The sequence below is a fragment of the Haliaeetus albicilla genome, chromosome 6 (genome assembly GCF_947461875.1).
Source record: "Haliaeetus albicilla chromosome 6, bHalAlb1.1, whole genome shotgun sequence".
Classification (NCBI taxonomy): domain Eukaryota; kingdom Metazoa; phylum Chordata; class Aves; order Accipitriformes; family Accipitridae; genus Haliaeetus; species Haliaeetus albicilla.
The window spans coordinates 5,682,094-5,705,750 of record NC_091488.1 but is presented as its reverse complement, the minus strand read 5'-3'; positions in this window follow the sequence as shown (position 1 = coordinate 5,705,750).

The following is a 23,657-nucleotide window of genomic DNA, read 5'->3' as shown; positions in this document are numbered from 1 at the left end:
GAAGCCAGCGGTAATCAACCTCATCCCAGCATGCCAATACTGGGTCAGGGTCCCTGGACTACCCAGAATGGCTACTCTTGTCACTGCTATGCCAGTACCACTTGATGTGAGAGTAGCCACTGGGAGAGGCAGGTCCTGGAAGAAGCCATCAAGATGACCTGCCTTTGGCAAGACTGAATTTGATGCGATATTTGCTTGGAAGTGCAGCTCACACCGACCCGGGCCAATGACTGGCTTTTGCTATTGGTGTCTTTGAAAATGTATGTATTCAAAACAACAAGCAAAGCAGCTGAAGAACATTCTGGATGTGGCTTTGACTTTATCCACACTATTTTCTATCCCGGCATATTTCTAACTCATATTAGATTAAGGATGTTTAGCGTTATGTTCATTATAGCAACTTTCGCTGGAATTTTTCTCTTGGGTATGAAGAGATAATCCACATGAATATTTTTTTCCATTATGGGCCACATTATTAAGTCCATTATTGTATTTTAATTGATGCTATTATAGCACATTAAGTACTTTGGCATGGGTTAGAGATAGTTTGTTAATAACACTATTACTAAAATACTAAGAGCTGCATTTCTATTCTGGTTGATGCTGAAGCTTTCAAAATTGTACTCATTCTGTCACGTAGCTTGGGATCACAAATCTGGCATTATCCTACTGTCTTTTATAGTGCTTCTAACTTCTCTAATAATCTGCTGTTGCAACAATGCCCCTATATATCACTGAACCAGAGGTGACACAGAACAATACATCACGTCTGGTCACAGTCATTGGCTGTGTCAAACAAAATTTTATCCTACCCAAAAACTCTGAATGACTTCAGCTTTGCTATTTAAATGAGTATCGACAGAATAACTTTCAAGATGTTTATAGAATTTACTCTTAGCAGATTGTGGGGCTTATTTACAGTCTGTTGGGGTGGTTTTTTTCCAGTATTTGTTTCAGATGCCTTTGTGGCTCCTACATCCTCAGCAGAACTGTAAACACCTTTATCATCACCAAATCCTTTCCTGCAACATGCTGCATGAATTAAAAGATTGAATGTCAGCCACTGTATTTCTATTTCTATTCATCATGGACAAATTTACAGTTTTCTGTCCTGTGTCATGTTCCAGGTTAAACAGAATTAAAGACTGGCAAAAAGCACAGGCACCTTCCCTTTTTAAAATACTAAGCAAGCTGGTTTACAGTGTAATAGAGTAAATGGGAAGGCTCCGATTAACATGTGGGCTGAGCTTTCTTTCAAGATAGGATTTTACTTCAAAAAGGCTGAGATGAAACATCTAGTAAGAATTTCCATCACTCTGAAGTAAAGAAGGTAATCATTTAAGCTTGTACTCAATACTTATGCTTGGGTCTCAACTTAAGCAGCCAGGGTTTTTATCTGTACTATTTAACACTGTAAGATGTTCCTGGCATTGCAACTTAATCAGGTATGCTTTAAAATTATTACAAGAGTCTCTGGGACAGTTTTGGCCTAGGGTAACTCGTACTCTCCATATTCCGTATCCTCGGGCTACGAGTTAGCACAGGTCAGGGACCATCCCCACGACACAGTTTCCATATGACTACCCGGCGTGGGAGGCTAAGAAAGACCAACGGTGTGGATGCAGACTCTCCTGCGCCAGCTGACTTCACTGCCAGAGTGTGGTCCTCAGCACATTTAATTTGCTAACAGAGACGTAGCCAGGTAGTGCCATTGAAATGATGGCAACTTTAACAGGTCACATATATAATCTTCTAACGTTTTCTGCAGAAGCCCAAGTCACAGAAATGAATGAGACAGCCTATTTTCCGGCCAGAATGTGGAAAGACCATTCCCATCATCTTCAGTGAGAGATGAATCAGGTCTTGTAGGCAGAAAGCTAGAAAGTAAAGGAACAAGGAAACCCAATCTTTTTTCTCTATAAGACTGCCAATCCAAGTGTGTTATTCATGAAACTTGAACAGCTCACATAAATTTCTGAAAGCTTGAGAGGGGGGGGCTATCTGAATTGGACTGTTTGACAGTTATACCCCTCTCCCAAAATACTACAGATCAGATTGGTGGGGCCCATTCCTGGCTCTTGGCTCACGGTCAGGTTAAACGCAGCCCCTGTGCCCAGGGATTATGTTTTATGAGCCCTGGTGAGGTGGTGCGGACACTGGGACTGCTCTTGCCTTGGGAGAAAGCAAGCCAGCGGTGAAAGTTCACGTCACCGCGTTTTTCCAGGGTAAAGCTGAGAGCTCAAACCTTTCCTAGCCATGAGGGGAGTCTAATTTACACCCTGCTGGGTTTTTTCCTTCTTTCTTGCAATGAGCCAGGCAGGGGGACCCTGCCTGGACTCTGTCATTAACTGGTGTAAAGAGCTTAAATACGCCAAAACCCTACCCTGTTGTTTGTGCACAGAATTGCTAAAGAGGCGATGTGATCAATTGGATGGATATCTCTGACCGCGTTGCTCTTCTTGACTTTAATTTCTATCTTCTTACTCCACTTGACACTGTCCCCACAAAATATAAAATAATCTTTTCCACCGGTGAAAGAAATTAAATCTACAGGACTGTTCAGCACAGTTAAATGAGGTTCGAGGGGCACTGCACAGAGGGGCTTTCTAACAGCTTGCGATCAAACTGACAGCGACCACTGCAACTTGCGCCAGCAGCACAACCGGGTATTGACTATGGGTTTTCTTTCAAGGGGAGAAATGCTATCTACTACATATTCCCACCTAACACCTCCAGAAATGTAGGGCAGAGATTAGGTATAAATTGCTATTTGTTCTAGAATTTATATGTAGATTACAGTGTATGTAAGCCCTTAACTATGTGAAATAGATGAATTAAACTTGACATTTGTAGATAAAGCAAGTCAACAGCTACTTGGTTGCACATTTTTATGGACTCTCTGTCACATACTTTGCTAGGCATAGGTATTTCATCTAACTCTGTAAGATAAGTCTTACTCTCTTGGGCTTTTATTTTTTCAGAGGAGTGTTTCTCCTGTTCTCCCATGTGAGAAATTTTACTCCTCCTCAGATAATTTACTCCTTCCAGGGAAGACTGAGGGGAGTCAGGGTGGCAGCCACTGCGACTGGTGATGGCAATGCTGGAGCAGTGCCACAGTCCACGAACTCCCAGATGAATTACCGGGTTCTCTGAGCTTCTGCCTGGGTTGGTTAGTTGATGTTTTAACACAAAATGGGCTGAAAACAGCTCTCAACAATCTTTTCTCAGCAATGTGGTGTACAGTAGTCTACAGACTGCAACTGCATTGATGGGACCCATAGGCATTGCTGGAGAGCAAGAAGCAGTCCTTCCTTCTTTATCCAGGTCTCCTTTTTTGTGTGGAGAACCACTCATTTTCACTTCTGGGTAAACTCAGCATTGGGAATGAAAGCATTTTGCTAATCCAGCTGCTTTCATTTCCCTGGAGAGGGTTGGGGTTTTTTTGGACCATCCTGATGACCTTCCCATAACTTTCAGAGCTTTTTTTTCCCATACAGTAGCACTGGACTCCAAGAGCTTCTCAGTTTTAATCCTCGTTCTGCTAGAGGGGTCCTCTTTACTATCAGGAGGTCAATTAATACTCCAACGCTCTATTTCCCCACAAACATCAAGGGATATTGTGGTAATAATTGGAAACTTTGACAGAGCTCTCATTAGCAGCAGCTTCATTAAAGTTTTATTTAAAAAAAATACAAAAGAAAAAAATGAAGGACTCTCCAGCTGATATTAGAAAAGAGTATTTTATGCAGAGGAGACAACAACTCCGAGAGAAAAAAGTGTGAACGTGTTTGGCGTAACTTCTGTTCTTCTCTAGACATAAAAGCCTCCTCTCTCTGTTTCAACATTGCGCTGACTTCCAAGTACCCTTTTGCATGACCCGAGGAAGCATCTGCTAGGTTGGTGCAACAAAGTCATGGGTTCTTGGCTTTTTTTGTGAAAGATATATATGTATAATCCCCAGTCACTGTTGTAATATGCATCCCTTCTCTACTCCCTTCTTTTATTCACAGTGGGATATTATACACCCTGTCCAGCCCCTATAGTAGAGACACATGTGAAACACAGAGGTCTTTGTTTCTTGAGCGGCAGCCCAACACTGAACACTTAAGGGATCAGACACCCCGTCTCCTGCAGCATGCGCTGCACATAAACCAGATAAACTGCCTGCAAAAGGCTGAAAGGAAGGAAGTAAAATCAGGGGAACTGCGTTCTTTCCAGTCTTTTCCATCTACTTGAGTAGTGCTATGTGTAGCAATAGTGTGTAGCAATAGTATGTAGCAAGTCCCTGGGCAGAAATTAAAAAGGCTGATGGAATCCCTGTCATGTCTATGAAGTTTTTTAATATCCAAATTAACAGCTGGGAAGCGTATCTTGGTAGACAGATATTTAAAAGCTGTCTTTCCCCAAAGAAAGCTTTCCCCATCCTGCCTCCTAAATGCGCTATTCCATTCCTGCTAATGGATTTGGCAAACGGGCTTTTATTTGCACCCCAAAAGGGCACTTCCGTGGTCCTTCTAAAGACCCTGAAACTTGATGTAGCTTGCACATATTCACTTGCATTCGGAGGTTTTGGGGCCAGGGCCTCTCAGACACACGGTGTGAAAAGAGGCTGGCTTAAGGGAAGATGGGCCAAGGAAGATGTTATAACCAAACTGCTGTTTGCGTTACTTAAGTCTGTGTGTTTCCTAAGGGTCACGGGTGTGATTTTTTTATTTGTTAATTACCACCCTGATTGCCATACTCTGGTGCAGTTATATATAGAGCCTCCTTCCCTGAACAGTGGGATTTGGGGGGTTTCAACGCTCTTGGTGTGCCTGAAGCTGCAATGCAAGATCCTCTCTCTTTCAGCGTTTAAAGACCGCAATATTGCTTTATGTTCTTGTCATCCGCTTTGGGTTCACCATCCCCTTGCAAAAGCCAAAGGGCGATTCTAGCACAAAGACACGCTGTAAGAAACAAGAGGGCTCACCATGCAGAGTAGCGTAACGGCTGAGGCTGACTTCATCCCGAGAAGTACGATAAGGGTTTTTAGAAGAAGGTTGGGCACCTGCCTCTGACCTGGCTCTGTAAAGCACACTCGCTTAGCTTGCTGCTGCCTGCTCTGGGAGCTGAAAAATATCCTCTGTGGCCGCAATGGCTGAGGAACATTGCAGTCAATCATGCTTATCTGCATTGTTGCTCTTTTCTGTGGTATTGTTTTCTATAGTGAAAAAGCAATTTGTCCTAAAAGGAATATTGCACGATTCATAATTAAAGGAAAAGAAGGTATTATTGTACAATTATGCCATGTTTGTGCTTTTACCCGGTCGGTTCTAGCCTGACGCAGATTTGTGAGTGACAAGTGCTATAAATAGCCCGGGGGGATATTCATCTTTCCTGGGTCTGCCGGGTGAGACACGCCGCCGTGTGCCTGGTCTCCCCATCCTGCCCAGGCTTGCCCCGCTGCCTTCTCCACGTGCTCCAGTCTGGGCACATCGTGTGCTGCTGGCCAGATCCTGCAAGGCTTCCCGCCGGCGCTGGACTCTGCGATGGTTCTTGGTAGTGTTTGCATCCGTCGGGCTCTGTTATGGCTCTGCTGTGCCTCTTGGCAGCTAAGAGTGGGAAGCATCCGTAAGGCTTCAGTACCCGATCACATGCGTCAGGACAGATTCAGTATCCGATCACACGTATCACTTTAACGGAGCATTAAAATGCAGAAGCTCTAATCAGCTGGATTGGTGTGTCCAGGCGGTCTTTTGAGGGATGCCAGAGGCTGATGGTGAGATCAGATATCACCCATATCTGCAGAGATGCATGCAATTTCTGACAATACAGACTCTGAAGGCATTGCCTTGGGACATCAGCGTGAATGAATCTTGTGGGTAAGCAGGGAAACACACCGAGATGTTTAAGACCCTCTTTTCCTGGAGATATGCAGCAGCCTGCCTTAGAGTAATCACTTCTCAAAATCAACTTGTAATAGCAGTTATTACATTTAGCTTTTGCTTTGTTTGAACCTCATCCTGGGAAAGAGTAAGAGGATTTGGATAAAAGCCTAAACCCACTTAATCTCTTAGGTTTTTATGTTTCCTTAATTTGACTTTATTTTTTTAATGTATTTTACATATAAAATTCTTTTATCTAGGGAAGCTAAGTTTACATTATTTTGCTATCCCAGTTGCATTTATTGCTAAAGCAGGATGAGGCAGTCCATAGAGCTGTAATGCCATTCTGTGGTCACAGGTTACACAGCATTCACCCTGAAGCACACATTATTGACGATATTTTAGTTCTCTAAAGTACCACTCTTGGTATTTCCCAACAGAGAGTACTTTCAGCTTTAAAAAGGGGCTGTACAATTATTATTCCCGCCTTGGCTGTTTGCTGAATGGGTTCTTTGCTTATGCACATGGTGAAGACAATGTCCAGAGGCTGGAGTCAGTAACTCACTACGCACCACGTTTGGGTGTATGCTCACGAAATCCTGAGGTGAACAAATTCCCAGGTAAGGACCCGAGTGTTTCTTAAACACTTAGATACACAAGGGTACCGATACTTTCGCAAGACATAAACCCAAGCCAGGATGTGGTAGGTAGGCAGCAAAACCACGGCAAAGTAATTACGCAGCAGCAAGAGAGCGGCTCTGCCGACATCTCGGTCTGCACTCGTGGCTGGTAACGCCAATTAGCACGCCGCTGCCTCCCCTGCGGCACATGCTTTAGCGTATGCACATTCGCACGTCAAATAAACTTTTATCACATTTAGGAAAAATTGTCCTTCTGTTCCCTTTTACCCTTCCGGGAACAGAAGCGTCACCGTGGAGCGGGCGAGAGGCCGTTTCAGAGGCTGTGCCGGTCATTTCTTGGGTGCTGGCGGCTGCTGCCCAGGCGAGGCGGGGTGACTGCATCAAGGGGAACCCATGTGGGCAGAAGCCAAGCAGTAAATCTCAAAAGAGGGCTTTGTCTAAAATACCACAGTAACCCCTGTGCTAACACTGACGACCTAATGGAGATAGTTAATTCCCAGATAAGCCCGGATCAATAAGCCCAGGGTGAAGCTTGTGGGTATCGACAAGAGTCGCCTTCCTCTAGCAGCTGCAGCATGGGACGGGGCAGGAGGTGGGGGGACGCTGGGGGACGCTTCCCAACTCTCGTCCTTATCGATGTCTCCTGCCGCAGCAGCCACACTCACAGCACTGACCAGTTAAACCCAAAAGTACAGAGAAAAGGCAATCCTTCCCAAAGCAGCGCGCCTGCATCCTCCCTCCCCGCCGCAGAGTATCCCCCGAGCCCAACTTGCTGATCACAGCCTTCAGGCTTAGATATTGTTGTGATGGGGTTTAGTGCAAAAACCCTGGCTGACAGGCAACAGATCAGAGGAATAAACAGCAAAACCCTTGTTTTTTAAAACCGAAGAGCCACGTGCCTCTCAGAGGACAGAGCTGCATAGAATAAGGACTTTTGCATTAGGGGGTTGCCCTGCAGTATGACAGGTGTCTCTTAGGCACCTGCCTTGCAAGCAGGGAAGAGAAGAAAAGAGAGGAAAAGAGAAGAAAAGAGAAGAAAGGAGAAGAAAAGAGAAGAAAAGAGAATTGGAGAGGAGAGGAGAGGAGAGGAGAGGAGAGGAGAGAAGAGAAGAGAAGAGAAGAGAAGAGAAGAGAAGAGAAGAGAAGAGAAGAGAAGAGAAGAGAGGATGACTTTGCAAGGGGAAAGATCACACGCAGAAAGTCCCCATTTAGTTTACCAGGCTATGGAGCTTGTGGGGACTGTGCCAATTTTTTTCAGAAATGTTTTTCTACAGAGCCAGTGTTGAAAAAAATGTGCACGATACTCAGTTTTCCACAAAACCTCCATTGATTTCTGTGGCCCAGATTCAACAAAATGCCTAGGTATGCTCTTAATTTTGGCCTATTCTGTACCCTAGTAAAACAAATGGGCAGGGAACACTTCTGCCCCACTGAAATCAAACCTTTCCTTACCGTCACAGCAGAGCCCAGCCCCAACCTTGCTGTGCAGAAGACGGTGTTTGTGGGTGGTTTGATTGCCCAGGGATCGAACATGAGGAAAACACAGAGCACTTGAGCTGGAAGAGCAAATTGGACCCAACAGCTGAGCAACACGGCGGCAGATGATGGAGTGCTGAAAAAATGTATGCTGAAAGAATAATGGAAGTACAATATTAGATGCTTAGCATTTATTTAAATTAACAAAAAAAATCTTTTTAAAAAGCAGGCAAAGGATGTGGAAAAGATCTAGAGAAAAACGGAGTCCACGTTTTTATGTCCATGTTGCTAGCAACATTTCTTAGGCTATTTATAATGATGTTTAAGACTAGGAATCTTTGACATTGCTTCAAACAAGCAGGCAGGCTAATCAAACTGACAACAGAAGCTATAGCAGCAGTTTGGTAAGAAAAAAAGACAATCATTATAGGTCTTTGTACAAACACAATCCAGTTATATTAACTTAATACGGGGAGAAAATCTTTATTAGAAAGAAACCATTTAACCTGAAAAACAATCATGTGTCAAGCAAGTCCCACTTCCAAATGCCTGTAAGTGCTCTTCTGTGCAGGATTTATCATTTTCAAAGATTTTTAGTACTGTTTGATTTTTTCCACATCCAGCTGAGCAATCCCCTTCATGAGAGGGCACCGGCAGAAATCAGCCAAAGATCTTGCCGCTTGAAAATGACAGCAGTTTTGATAAGGTTCAGTACAATTTCTCTTGACACCGGTTTTCTGATAAGGGTCCTGCATGTGACCACAGCAAGCAGAATTACTGGCTCAGCATTAGGCATTTAAACATTGCCATCCACCTAAGGCTCATACGTATCAATCTGAATATTACTTTGCTGACTCCCTCTTTGCAGGTACCTGATGACACATTAATCAGGGGAGGTATAACATAAAAATATGATAAATGAATACCAAATCTTGATTCTTAAAGCACCAAAATAATGGTTTCTTTTTCAAGCAGAGACACCAAAGATATTCTTCTGAACAGCTGCAGTGTTGGAGGAGGTAAAAGCATGGCAGAGGCATCCAGCTTTTTCTGCACGGCAGCTCCGCAGTTGAGGAGGGACTACGGTCACTTAGATTTCATCTGATTCTTGGTATGCAACAGTAGAATATCAAGACAAAAGATTTTGCAATACTTTTTTTCTAAAATCCAGGCAAGTTGCCTTGGTTACCCATTCTTCTCCAGCCAGACTCTTCACTGTGAGCTAAGAAGTTGACTCGACTCTTCTTTGTGAATGGAAATGCTGAAATTTCTCTTTCTATGTATGTGTGTAACCTCACCAGTCGCAAAACTGCCAGAACCCCATCGCAGCTCCCCGTAGCCTCAGAGGGCACGGCAGGACTGACATCCCACCGCTCCTCACTACAAGGAGGTGCAGCACCCAACTCACAGGTGACTCCGTTGTGACAGACACAGCTTTCCAAGCAGCAGAACTATTCACACTGGTGGGGTAACTTGTGAATAAAATTACCTGGCAATTATGAATTTTGCAGATTTAGGCCCTGTTTACTTGACTTGCCCTTGGTTGCTGTGACCAATCAAATCTAACCCAAGTTTCAGAGTGGAAAAACGTGCCAAATGCTGTTACTTTTGTCATTTAATACATTGTGACTTTACAACGTTGAAAAATCCCTAAGGCATACATTACGCCAATTAGCTTGGTTTCAATAGTTGAATACATCTGAATAATAAATTCAATTACTACCTCTGTATATGTTATGGAAATGGGATGACATGAGGCCACATTGATGTTTATTTAGCTGTCTAAGGATGATACAGTTAAGACGAGAAAAAAAATTAGAAAAGATTATCATCTTCATTGCTGAAACAAGAGTGAAGCTAAGTCCTGCCCTTAAGCGGTCTGGAGAGCTGCGAGGGCCTGACGAGAAGCCGGTGCGGCTGGCCGGGGGGTTCCCATCAGCTTCTGCAGGCCATGGCTCAGGTCCTGGGCTTATGCCCAGGTAACAATAAAATCTTCGTGAATGTAGAGGAAATATGGCCAGCAAGGCTATTTTTTGCAAGGCAGCAGAACATATCCCCTGAAAAAGCGATCTGGTGGTTGGTGCAAAAAAGGAGCAAAACCTCCAAACCCTTCTTTTAAGCTAACTTCAAGGTTTCATACTGAGAGTTTCCCCCGGTGAGGTCCAGCAACACCCATTTCTTGCACAGGCCTGAAGGAATTGGAATTCTCTTAGAGAGCTCAACTGGTTTGTGATAAACCCTTGTTCAAAACTCTGAGGTAGGAAAAAACCCAGACATGCGTTGTGAATTATACTGTGTCTTCTTTCTAATTTGAATTAACCTACATTCCTTCATTTTTTTAGGTTTTGTTTTTCTTGTTTTAACTGAAAAGCCAAAGAAAAATCAAAGGAGCAGTCTTAAATAAAACTTGTGATAATTTGTCATTTTACATGATATAAGTATATTCATGTTTGTTGAAATGGCTTTCTCTGCAGATAAATGCATATGACAACTGTATTCTCAGCTCAGGAGAGAACATCAAATTGATTACACATGTATACACTGTGAAAACATGAAAATTTGCCTACTTTGTTTCACCAACATTTGACTACGTGGTAGTCATGAAACTACGACTTTGAGCATTGGCCTTAAGGACTAAACAAACAGAGCATAAGGAAAATCTTGCATCCGTTACAATTTTTGTGTTATAACCCCTCCTGTCTGACCTAATCACTCTTTATCCTAACCTTGTATTTAATTATGAGCCAAATAATTATTTTGCACTAACCATAGCATAAACGTCATGTTAATCAATTTAGGTCACTAGAAGCAATTCCTATTGAATCCCTATTCATCAAAGTTACCATCAATAAAAAGGCAGACAATTTAAAGCACTGACTGCAATTAAGGAAGCCTGAAGGCAACGCTTTGCCTGAGCAGTGCTGCTTTTCAGCTGTCCATGCACTCCGGCTGTTTTCTGCCAGCTCTGAGGTGTCCTCTGGTGGTTATAACGTCAACAGGACCAGCCACTCACTGGCCAAAGCTTTCCTGAGATCACGATCAAATGCCCCCAAATGCAGATAATGGCTCAGGTTAGATGTAGGTAAAATAGAAGAGATTTTTAATACAAAAAATTATCTGAAAAAGCTTTTCTATGAGAAGGTTTTTTTCTTTCTTTATAGCACGGGGAGTTGCCCACCTCCGTGGTTTTCCAGTGCCATCTAACCCATCCCTTGCTATGGCAGGGACCTAGTGTGATGCCCTGCTCTTTTCCCGAGCCACATTACACTTGCTTTGGTTATATTTTGCTTCTAACTCTATCAGAAGTGCTGGCAAATATTTTGTGCCCTGCAATGCCTAGGTGTTTGCAGTATAATGCAAACCCCATTCCCATTGCTCCATTAGCAGCCCGTGAAACAGTTTGCAGGGGTGACGGTGGTCCCTTCCGAATCTGCATTCCCAAAAATATTTCCTTGCAGAAGCTAAACTGTATGATCTTGCCTTTTGACACATCCTGTGCGAAGCTATGCTTATTCAAACACGCACTTTTTACTACATTGCTGCTGCTCAAAACAGTAAGAGCAAACCTAATATAACCTGTAGTGCAGCAGAGGAATTGCAGGTCAGAAATGTGAAGCCAAGTCTCACTGATACTTACTACAGAGAAAATCTCTGTAGGGTAAACATTGTCCAGGCTAAAAGCAGAGAAGGAATATGGACAGAAGGAGAGAATAAATCAGCATCTTAGGAATACTTAACAATGTGACCCTTGCTCCTTCTATACTGCTGACACTTACTTCCTCACCTTTAGCTGAAAATATGTATCTGAGGCTTGAGGGGATGGTAGGGTATAAAGATTTTATTAGATCTCACTTGGTATGGCACACCAAGAGAAATACAGTATGCAGGTCATCTCAAATTAGTGCCGATAAAACTTTTATGTACTCTTTCCGAGTACTTATACGATACTCCCATCTCGGTGCTAGCCAAGTGCCATGTAGCAGCCAAGTGCCTTGTTACACCACACGGCCCTGGAAGCCATACAAAGGATGTACGCAATCAAAATGCATGGAGCTAAGAATGTTTTAAAATTATTATTGAAGCAATTTTTTATCTCTCTGCTGAGAAAGAAAATTATTTTATTTGACTGAGGCTATGCTGTCCCAACCGTGCAAAATGCCAAAGGAGGGTCTCCAACAAGGGAAATCTCAGTGATGGAAAGCAAAATACCCACTGGTGCTTTACTATACTTTTTTGCGTGGCACTGGGCCAGACTGATGATGAGGAGCAATCGTACCTCAGCCCACTACAAACCCACAGTGCCAGCTCTGCCCTGCTCTTCGTAGATATCTGACCAGGAGCAAGGAGTCTGGGGAGGCCAGCGGGTACAGGCAGGAGCATCATTTTTGTGGCTTTTTCAAAGCCTGTGCATTGCAAAGCACTGAATTTTAAACATTTGAATGGTGACAAACTGAATATTGCATTTTTAAATATGGGGAAAGAGGTTGGTATGCAAGAAAGAGAAAAAAAAAAAGTAAAATTAGTAATGAAGAGAGACTACTTCAATGTGCCGAGTCCTTGGAAATTAGAGTTAATCCCAGAGAAAAGGATTTACAGGTAAAGGTCAGGTGCATAAATCATTAGCGCATTAATCTAGGCATAATTTCATATTTACCGTAACTGCCTGAGGAAGCTTAATTTATTCTCCTTGTACTCAGATAATAACAATGGTTTTGGCCAGAGGTCTTTCTAATCAGTTATCTGCACCTGGTTTAACTTGCATATCCAGGAACACACTCCCTGATACAAAATGGCCAGCCCCACTTCTCCTCCATTTTTAATACATTTTTTCAAAGGAAACTCTTCGCTGTGAAAAGATCACCCAGCAGGGATCCCCAAACTGAGAAATAGTACTGAGCTGTCAGGCTTAACATCCTCCTTTGGTCTTGCCCATTTCATTCTGCCCCAGCTGTTTTCCCTAGTGCTGTAATGAATAGGCCAATTGATTTCTTTTTTAGTACAAGGTCATTGCAATTTCCATTTTTAAGTATGAATTGGGCACTGAAACCCAATGTCATCGTTGCGCTTGGTAGTCCTTCCTGTAGCTAATGTTGCCAGGTTTAAATGTCTTGTTTTCAGACGCTCATGATTTAGTAAGCTTTAACATTTGCACCAAAATTTTCCAGGCTGGAGGCTTGCTTTGAGTTGTCTCTTGTCGTTGATTTTAAGTTTAAGTCACAGTGACCCAGCTGTTTCAGGGAATTAAGGGAAAGTGTCTGTAGCGAAAAAATGAAGTATGACAGAGAGGGTCATGCTGGTGTCAGCAGCGTGTCCTGCTCACTGCCAGGAAAATCTATCCACTCAAGTGTCGTAAACGATGAGCATTAAGAAGCAGAGTTTGTTTATAGTTCGTAAAGACTTATTAGGGATTAACGGTGAATTTTCCAAATATTATAAATGAACTTTAGCACCTCGCAGCTTCACTGCTTACATACTCAGCGTCCTTAGCGAAGAACTGACTGCGTTTTCCCACTGACCAACAGGGACTAAGGCATTTTACCGCTGGGTTGCTTCCTCTGGCTACCCAAAGTCGGAGAGACCAAGAACGGCTCCAGCGCTGGTCCTCCCCTCGGTGCCTCTGCTGCCATTTGGGGATTAAGGCGAGAGCAAAGACCACTCTTTGGAAACGCAAGTGATGAAGACCCAGACCTACAGAAAGCCGGGGAAAAGATAGGGACAAAGCACGCAACTGAGAGTGAAAGAAGGGTGCTTGAAAATGTTGAGCAATTTTGCTTATTGTTGTCACCATCATCTCTACCTCTGAAATCCGACTGAGCTGTGCCAATACAATATTTGTCCCCGTTTTGGCAAGGTACCCTCTTGGGTCAGTTTTGGACAAGCACTTCTTTAAATCAGACCTGCTGGCAAATGGGGCAACCTGGATTCTCTGCAGATGGGTGGGAGCTGAAAAGCATCACGTGCGCTTTTGAGGCCGGTATTCTGAAATGGGATGTTGAAATGGGATGCTGGGAACCAACTTCATGATTCCCGTTCTAGCTGAAGAGACGGGCACTGGGAGACAAAGTATTAATCATCGGTGGAGGTGCTCTTAGGAAAGGAAAAGCCACTATTATTCTGGTAGGGTGATTATTACAGAGAAAAGTTTAAGGATTTTAATTTCTCGCCAAACATGAGGAAGATTCTTGTGCTAGTAAAGACTGAGGTTGGCCTATGCAGAATTAAATCTCTGTATCGGAAGTGACAACCTGCCTCAGCAGAACCCCTAATCTGCCTCGTAACTAACTATGAGCTCCAAAGAGCCTGGATCAGCCATTCAGGTTGCCAGCTGCAAATTAGAGGACACAGCGAAGCTTAAGACCTTGGTATGCCTAGGTAAAATGCTTTCTTCCTTAAATTAATAATGTCACAGTCTTTTATAGCACTTAGCACTGCCAGATTGAAGTACTTCATAACTAAGGTCGGTATCATCGTCCCCTTTTTCCACAAAAGGAGAAGTGGCAGCACAGGGAGGTGAAGTAGCACATCCATGATCACCCAGTGTGCCCAGTGGCACTCGCCACCCCATACTGGGGACTCCTGAGTCTCAATCTGGTGCTGCAACTACCAGATTTTCTTTTTTTGGAGGGAAAATATTTCCCACATAGAGTCAGAAACAGCATTTAAACCTGACAGGAAAATTAACACAGAAGAGAGGCTGGGGAATGCATAGGCTGTATAAATGCTTGCAGAGGGATTAGGCCTTGCCTTGTATGCTGGTTTAGCTGGTGGGAAACTGTGCTACAGCACAGACCTCCAAATTGAGCCTCAAGGCATCAGTGAAAAAGGAACAAACTCTGCAACTTCTTGTATGATTCCTGATAAAAGGAAAAATTCTTGCTCCAGAAGCCGATGCAGCATACTGATGTGGTGCAGCAGGACGAGGCAGCCGGACAGCACCAGCCTACGTAGCTTTTCAGAGTCTGGCACTCTGGCTTCTGTCAAGAGACTCTTTAAATTATAGATGAGCCAACGTGAAGCTTTTCAGAGGCGCACGTCAGACCCTGTGTAGCACAAAAGGCATTGCCAGCATCTTTTCACAGGAAAAACAGACACAATGCATTAGGACTGGAGAGTGATTGTCTTGTTTGGCTCAGGAAACCCGTCCCGTGCTTTCACTGGCCTGTCTCTGCCCTAGTTGGTTTCTCATCTGCAAAACTGTGGCAATGCTACCTTTTGGCAAAGCACTTTCCGCGTAAAACTGCTCAGAGAGGGCAAATTATTATTGTTTCTTGCTCTTCACAGTTGGTACACTTGCACAGGGGAACTTCAAAAACAAACACACAGATGCGTGGCCGGGGAAAGAATTAGATTGCACCCTGCCTGGACCTCCACCCATGATACGGGGTTCAGCAGACATGGCCAAACACACTTATCCTACAGCCCAGAGTCCGTGTAGCAACTTGCCTCAGCCTTAATCCCTGTTAATTTGGTCAGACATTTTTTAGAACTGAGTTTCCACAAATGAGATCACAAACTGGTTCAAAAGTACTACTCCGCCTCTAAATGCTCAGGTTTGGATATACGCTAGAAAGGTAAGCTGTGTTTAGCTTCAACTGCTAATGTACTCAAATCAGAAGCTTGCAGAAAAAATGGTGCCCCATGTTAAGGTTTTTTTTCTCAATCTTGCAGTTTTGAAGACATTCTGTCAGAAGCACTTACATGGCAGAAGGATGATGTATGGTGAAGCTGCATTGCTCTATCGACACGTATTGCAAAGTAAGTAGAACAAATACAAATGGTTTCTTTAAACGTCATATAAAAGCTACAAAAGGAGCTAAGGCAGTCATCTGAACCAGCGCTGATAGTCACTGCAGCCACGGCAGCTGAGAGGAGGACGCGGTCAATGAGACCTCAGGCAACGGGACTATCCACCGGCTCTAATGCCTTTCAGCTCATGACTCCTTTCACTAAAATGAACTTTCTAAAGGTAGGGTGAGGATATTCTTTCCCAAGATCTGACATTTACTTTTCTCCTTTTTCCAATACACTGAAGTAATCTCTCAGCAGAGATCACAACAATACGTGACTGGATAACTCATCGCTTCCCGCTTTCTTCTTCATTTTCTAGCTTGTTTTCGCACACACCTGAACTCAAAAAGGTCAGCTCCTGAACACCGCACATCACTTCTGCTCGTCAGAGCTACACAGGTTTTGAGTGCCGAGCAGAGGTTAAAAATGGGGAAATGCACAGGGTGTTACCAACACAGCCTCCACCATGCTCTTGAGGTTACAGCTGTGTGCCTTCTCCTCCGCCCCGACTGCTGCTACAAGGCTGGAGCATCCTCAGAGTTGTCTTTTTTAACACAGGAGCATGCCCGAGGGACTGCTCGCCTTTCATTTCCTCATTTTCATCCACAATTCCTCGCTCTCATACAATTATGTCCATGTAAGCCAAGCAAACACCATGTCATTATTCTGCCTTTACTCTGTCTGATTTTTAAGAGCAACCTGCACACTGATTCCATATCAGATCAAGCCCCAAATCAGTGCAAACAGCGTACTTTCCACTAACTTCCAGTTAACTGAATACATACATAGCAACTACCATGGTAGACACTAGAGAACAACCAAGCCTTTACCTCAGTATTTCCAATCTCTAAATTTGGCCCTGATGCAGAAAGTGCTCTCTCCTGCCTTTGGAACAAAGCTCCACCATGTCTATCGCCGTCAAAGCCGTGCTCTGCTTTCCTGCTTTCACCTGTTTGAATCACGAGCATCCTCATTTACCTTACAGAAGGTGATTACATCTGCAAAAATCAAAACTGTGGTGCATTAGTGGTGACATTCTTAAGGTTGCATATGACCTACACTTTATATTATATTGGTTTTGATATTGCCAGACCGAGCACCAGAGTGGAAGAGTATTTTTCCGAACCATTCCGCTTTCTATCCTACAATCTACTAAACAAAACTTTCTCAACTGTGAATCTCAGCTAGCAGTGATGTAATTCACAGCCATTTACTTAACTTGGTTCAGTCCACATTGAAATATATATGGTATACTTATCTTCAATTGCATCAAAATTCCTATTTGTTAAGAAATAAAAAAGCATAATTATGTGCTCAACTTGCATTTTTAAACAAAATGTGTGATTATCACAGGCTAAATGATTGTCTCTGATGTGCCAATATACTGATGCACCCGTACAAATTCAGGCTTTGGGTCTGACTGTAATACAAAATGTAAAAGATGCCCAATCCCTGAAAATTTCACGTTAAACCTGAGATAAGAGACAGAAGCAGTCACTAGAGGGAGACAATGCAATTTCATAGAAGAACACCTCCAGAAAACTTTTCAGTTGGAGAATTTATAAAAAGCTGGATAACCCATGCCTGTGAGTCTCGTGGGTTAACTTGCTCGTATTTCCTTGCCCAGTGAACTCAGAACTACAGGATCAATGACGATATTTGCCTATGTTGGAAGCAGAGAACAGATTACTACAGAAAAAAAGAACCTGCCCACTTTTCTGTCATGAGCAGTATTCCCTTTTAAATTGCTTTTCCTGAGAACCTGAGACAAAAGACTGTCATAGTCTTTGTACCTGTGTACCTGCTGCATGACTAAAAACCCTTCTACCTTGTGCTGGTCTTGGCTGGGATTGAGTTAATTTTCTTCGTAGCAGCTAGTATGGGGCTATGTTTTGGATTTGTGCTGGAAACAGTGTTGGCAATTCAGGGATGTTTTAGCTATTGCTGAGTGCTAGTGCTTACCCAGAGCCAAGGGCTTTTCTGCTCCTCACCCCACCAGTGAGGAGGCTGGGGGGGGCACAAGGAGTTGGAGGGGACACAGCCGGGACAGCTGACCCCGACTGACCCCAGGGATATCCCAGACCACGGGACGTCATGCTCAGCACATAAAGCTGGGGAAGAAGAAGGACGGGGGGACGTTGGGAGCGATGGCGTTTGTCTTCCCAAGTCCCCGTTCTGCGCGATGGAGCCCTGCTGTCCTGGAGATGGACGAACTCCTGCCTGCCCGTGGGAAGTGGGGAACGGATTCTGGGTTTGCTTTGCTTGCCTGTGCAGCTTTTGCTTTACCTGTTAAACTGTCTTTGTCTCAACCCGTGAGTTTTCTCACTTTTACCCTTCTGATTCTCTCCCCCATCCCACTGGGGGGGAGCGAGGGAGCAGCTGCGTGGGGCTGAGCTGCCGGCTGGGGTTAAACCGTGACACCCCTGAAGTGATGACTCCTTTTATTTTGTACTTTTAGCCTCTGAATGATCTGAACTGTCCTGACATTACTGTTCATTTAACCATGAAGAAATTAAAACCCCTGGTACACATTTTCCTAACCCCTATTGACTTTTGTCCTATGAAGTATTTAGTGTTTTACAAATTCATTTAAAAGTGACTGACAAGCTTCCTCAGAAACAAAGCCTTGGGACCTCTGAGAAAATATGGAAACATGATGAGGCACTGATAGGAAACCATTGGTTACATAATGTATTCAGAATATATTCAATTTTTAAGTTTTAAGGGCTAGAAAGGAAAGTTAACAAATTCACAAGCTCTGACGTACGATATGGGCCTATTGCTTTTGGTAAAAATACTCACCCTCATTCACCAAAATGAACTCACTGCAGCAGCCATTCCTCTGCTTCTTTCGCACTTCTTTTCTTTAGTTTTCTGTTTCATCCCTTTCCCCATTCTTCTTTGCCTTCTGCTGCCTGTGTCGGCATCATCGATGACCGGAGGTTTAGCGTTCTGTGCGTGTCCGACTACGGACCCATCAGACGATTTTGATGAAAGATGCTAAGAGAGGGGCAGGATAAATATTCACCGTTTCACAACCAGCTTCATTATGACTAAGACCTGGAGAAAGAAAATTGCATACTGGATTCTTTGCCAGGAGTACTTGGGTCAGTGAAGCCAACAGGTTTCACGGTAAGTTGAGGAAATTCAGGCAAAACACTGAGCAAGGATTGGCAGTAAAACAGTGGTCCCTGAGAGGGACTATAAAAGGATTGAAAATACTGCTGCCTTAGGGACCTCCTTGAACTTTCTCAAAGGCTTTTTTTCAATACAGGAAATTCATATTAGTTTAGCTGCGCTGAATTAGCAATATTCTTCCACGAGACAATTGTTTATGCTAATCTAATCACCATTATTCGTTTGTAACAGTATACACACTGGAGGCTACCTAGTATAGCTATTTTGGTTTTAATGATAGTAATAGCTAAAATTGTGCAAAATTTGTTTTAGATGGACCTAGAAGTATGCAAAATGAGCATCTGATGCAAAAGGCGCTAGTCTGAGGTAAAACATTTGTAAAACAGATGCTTTACCAATATCTACCACTCGAGTCTCATCATCTGTAATTATGGAGCAAATGCTTCCTCCCCAAGCCTGCTTTCTGTTTACCTTTCAGACCCCTCATGAGAAAAAACTAAACCATAATCAGCTTCGGATTAATTTGTGTTCTCTGTCTTTAGGGGAAAATATCATTCTACAGCCTCCCAAACCGAAGACGTCCTGCTTGCTAGGTCTGCTTGCAAGCATCCAGTGACAAGTGCTGTAGCAGCTGCCCTCAAGTGTGACAAAGAATGTTTGTTGTTTTCTTTTACCAAAATCACAGTTTTGCTTTTTTACTAAAGAAAAAAAAAATCCTTCTCCTCTCTTCAATTCTCTTATCTGCTTAAATCTTATGCAAATGACAAAGGTAATTATGTAAATTGCAGAGTGAAAACTGATGTATTCATTTACTCAGGGCTGAAAATGAAGGAAATGAATATTCAAAGCAGTGTGATGTACCACTGTGTGAGGCAACAAGACTTCAGCCAAACTGAATTACCTGTTTATTGGCAGCATTTTCGAACTGGATCTTGCTTTTATGAGTAACAAGGTCAGTTGTCAACTAGTTCTCACTGAACTCAGCAATCAGAAGAAACAGTGAACCGCCAGCTCCTGTCTTTCACCAGAAGCAAAATTCTGCACACAGCAATCCCCCTCCTTCTCAATTCAGAGGATCTGGACAACTCCTGGAAGAATGAATAGCATTTCTTGTGGAAACCCTGTTTCTGCTAAATTGGATTTAGGTGCACTTCACTTCTGCCTCCACCCCAGGCATTACACTTTCTTAATATATATTTAAAAAAAAAATCCAAAGAAAAAGCACAATTCAGAAACTCTACAGGTGGGATGCCTTACTGCTTTTTTCACCTAATCCTTGCCTCTTGTCACAATACTCAGCATTTTTTTTTAGTTTGGGAGATCACTGTGGCACTGCTTTCGACGGAAGGGTGAATTCACCTGCCTGACCCTACACAAAGAGCATTTGGGATTTATGATGATGGATGTGGTATTCAAAAGAAGCAAGGTCAGCTAAGGCACGAGTGAGCTGTATACTCCTGAAACAGTCTGGATTGGAAAGCCTCTGCAAACAGACTTTTTTCATCTCAGAAGAAGGGTCTGTTGCTTTTTTCTCCTTGAGCTCTGATTTGTGGTTTTGCTTGAGGGAAGAAGTGAAGAGTAGGCTGCTTGAATGATTTCAACGGACTGGTTTCCATGTCTTTAGAGCTGCTTGAACAGGCTTCTGTGTCATTACCAGGACTCTGCCTGTATGTGTGATAAACTGTAAACCCTTCAGATGGCAAAGTAGATGAGATATGGGGGAGAATTTGCATGAATTTCCTACAACTGGATAAAACAGCTGTTCAAATTACTGTGCAAGTCCACAGAGGTACAGCAGGTGGACTCTATTCCTGCTTCTGTCCCTTTAACAACCCTCTCTGCAAGGGTCCTTCTTAGGCACAGTAACAAAATTTTACTCACAGAAATACTTTTAGTGTTTATTTCAGAGTAACCTTATTAGATTTATTTACATTCTGACAATTGTATCAGGCACTTCAAAATACTGTAATGACTCTGTTAGTAGCAAGAAAAATGCATCATTTATCTATACTCACTTTCTGCTCCTAACTTAATTCAAGGTGTCATCTACAGATAAAAACTGTTGCCACTAATTTCAATCCTTCCATATGACTCAGTAGCCATTTACAGAGATTGTTATGCTGACAATCTCCTCTGTATCCCATGTTAATTCTAGCTTCTTATTGTTTCTGAATGTCATTCCCTTATTATTGTGCATGCAATTTCTGCAAATGCATTAGCGTTGGATATGCCTATATTGTTTTAAATTAGGGAATAATCCTTGTATTTTCAATGAGGTGTTATCTGAATAAAATATCACTAGAAAGCTCTGTACCCCTGTTGCAAACTGCAGAATAATTTTCTCCTTGTTATTTGAAAGCGTTCATCTGAAATTCCATACTACCAAACATCAATTTCCTGAACAGTCTGTTTTTCTTCCTACCACAATATTTTGTTCACTGTCATTATAGTGAATAACCGTATTCTTGCCATAATTAGCAATATATTAACATAGCCTCATATCCTCCCTGCTAATGCTCTGACTATGATATTCAGAATACCTGTACTGACCAACAGGTAATGTGTGTTACACTGCTTTGCTGAAAATTGTTGTGCTGAGGGTTGTGCTACACCACTTAATTATTAAAATTAAGCATTCATCTGGCTTTCACCTGTTCTGTCTAGACATGCTTGTAAAATCCAAGCTGCTGCCTTTCTTTTGCAGGTTTCCCTTAGTACAAAGTGAAAAGTACCAAACCGGTGTCCGCAGCCTGTTCTGCAGTTTCTCCTGCCCTCTGCTGGATGCGATATTAGAACAGCTCCAGGAATCCCTTGTCTTTATTTTTGTGCTTCAGCAAGGTGAAGAATTTACCGGCATCTTTCTGCTTCCCAAGCGAATATTACTATTTATCCCCTTTCTCTCAGGTGGTCACCTGTATTTGTGCAAAGGAAAGACAAAAAATTATAGCCACTCTTTTATTTAACAGGAAATACAAAATAGATAAGGGGGTTTAGGTTTCAGCTTTGGCACACTTCTCGCTCATACTTCAGCTTAAGTAAGCGTGTGAGCTCTCTGAAATCCGTTTAAACATAGGCGTACCATGAAGTTAAACACTGTATGTTTGCTGTCCACTTAATCATAGAATAACTTACACTGGACAGGCTCTCTGGAGCTCATCTAGTCCAAGCTCCTGCTTGAAGCAGGTCCCGAAAGGTTGTTGTGCCCAGTGGAGCTTTGAGTACCTCCTGGGATGGGGACCCCAGCACCCCTCTGGTCACTTCTTCCAGCGTTTGACCACCCTCATGGTGAAAACATCCTCCGATCATTATCCACAAGCTCTCAACTGGCTCATCACCCCGCCAGAGAGCACAAGCCTTCCTCACTGCCCTCCTGGCTTGTCTTTACTGGAGAGCCTATCCCCACAGCACTCCAGCTGTATAAACTACGTCACCACCTATGTCCCAACAAAGGCACAGCTCTGCAACTGTGCAGAGACTTCTAATTTCTCCTTGTTGTTTCCCCTGCAGCATGTGTTTGCGTACAGGCACTGGAAACGGAGCCCGTCGCGCTGCGTTCTCGGAGAAGTACCAGACCCTCCCCATGGTGCTGTCCCTTCCCCACTGCTCCCTGTTGTCACCACACACTCAGAACAGCAGGGTGAGTGACTCAGATTCGCAAATCCCCAGCAGCGTGGACTAAGGTGAGACCGCTCTCCAGGTCCGTACACAAACATTTAGTAGATTCCCACAGCGATTAGATGTCCTAAACTAGGTTTTCCAATAGTTGGTTAGGTATATAACAAATTGTGGCAGGCGGTAAGGTACGCCTTGCGTTACTTAACATCTCTAACAGAAAAGAGAAACAGAAAGGGGGAGAGAGAGAGAGATAAAGGGATCACCAGCCCTGCTTCCAGCGTTGTTCCAGCCAACGGGGTGTTTCTAGTTTGTAAGAGCACTCTTCTGTGGAATTCCAGACACCTTCCCTTTCCTTCTTCTCTTTTCATGGCACCTATTTTCACCCTCTATGTTTGCCGTATCAGTACGACTCACCCTCCTCCTACGGTGGCAGCTTCGTTTCAGGTTCTCCCCCCTTGCCCCAGATGACAGCATGATTTGGGTTGAGAAAGGAGTGATGCAGTCACGTATGTTTAGTGTGATCTCCGTAATCTTCATTAGTGTATGCAGGGGTGTCAACTTTAAGATGCATTTTGCAGATAATGAGGCAAAGATCATTCATCGGACACGATGGCCCCAAAACCAGAGAGTTAAGCTTCAGAAGTTGCACCAGGGCAGAACTGTCCCGTCTCCACAGGGCTTCCTCCCGCAGCCGCATCCTTCGCTATTCCTCTCACGTGGGTAGAGTGCCAGCCTTATCGGTTCATTGAGTACCAGGCCTGCATTATTCAGTTCAGGGTAATTGCCAGTGTTTGAGACATTCCTCGGAAAGGCTCGCAGGGCCTCAGCCCCTCTTATCTTTACCAGGTTTTGTCTCTCACCATTGTTCGTGCTTCCCTCAAGCTGCTTCTCTCAATCTTTGTTTGGGGAGTTACAAGCCGTCTCTTACACCTGTACCTTCACTTCTCTATAGGTTATGATAAACCTTCCCCAGCTTACGCAGTTTCAAGTCGTCCTCGCTAGGTTTGAAGCCTGCTGAAGACACTCTTTCCACGTTGTCAGATGGATCCTGCTCTGGCTTTGAAGTCCTTGCTCCTCCAAAATGATCACATGTGTGCAGAAGTCAAACTCCTGCCTGTGACACCAGCCATTCACT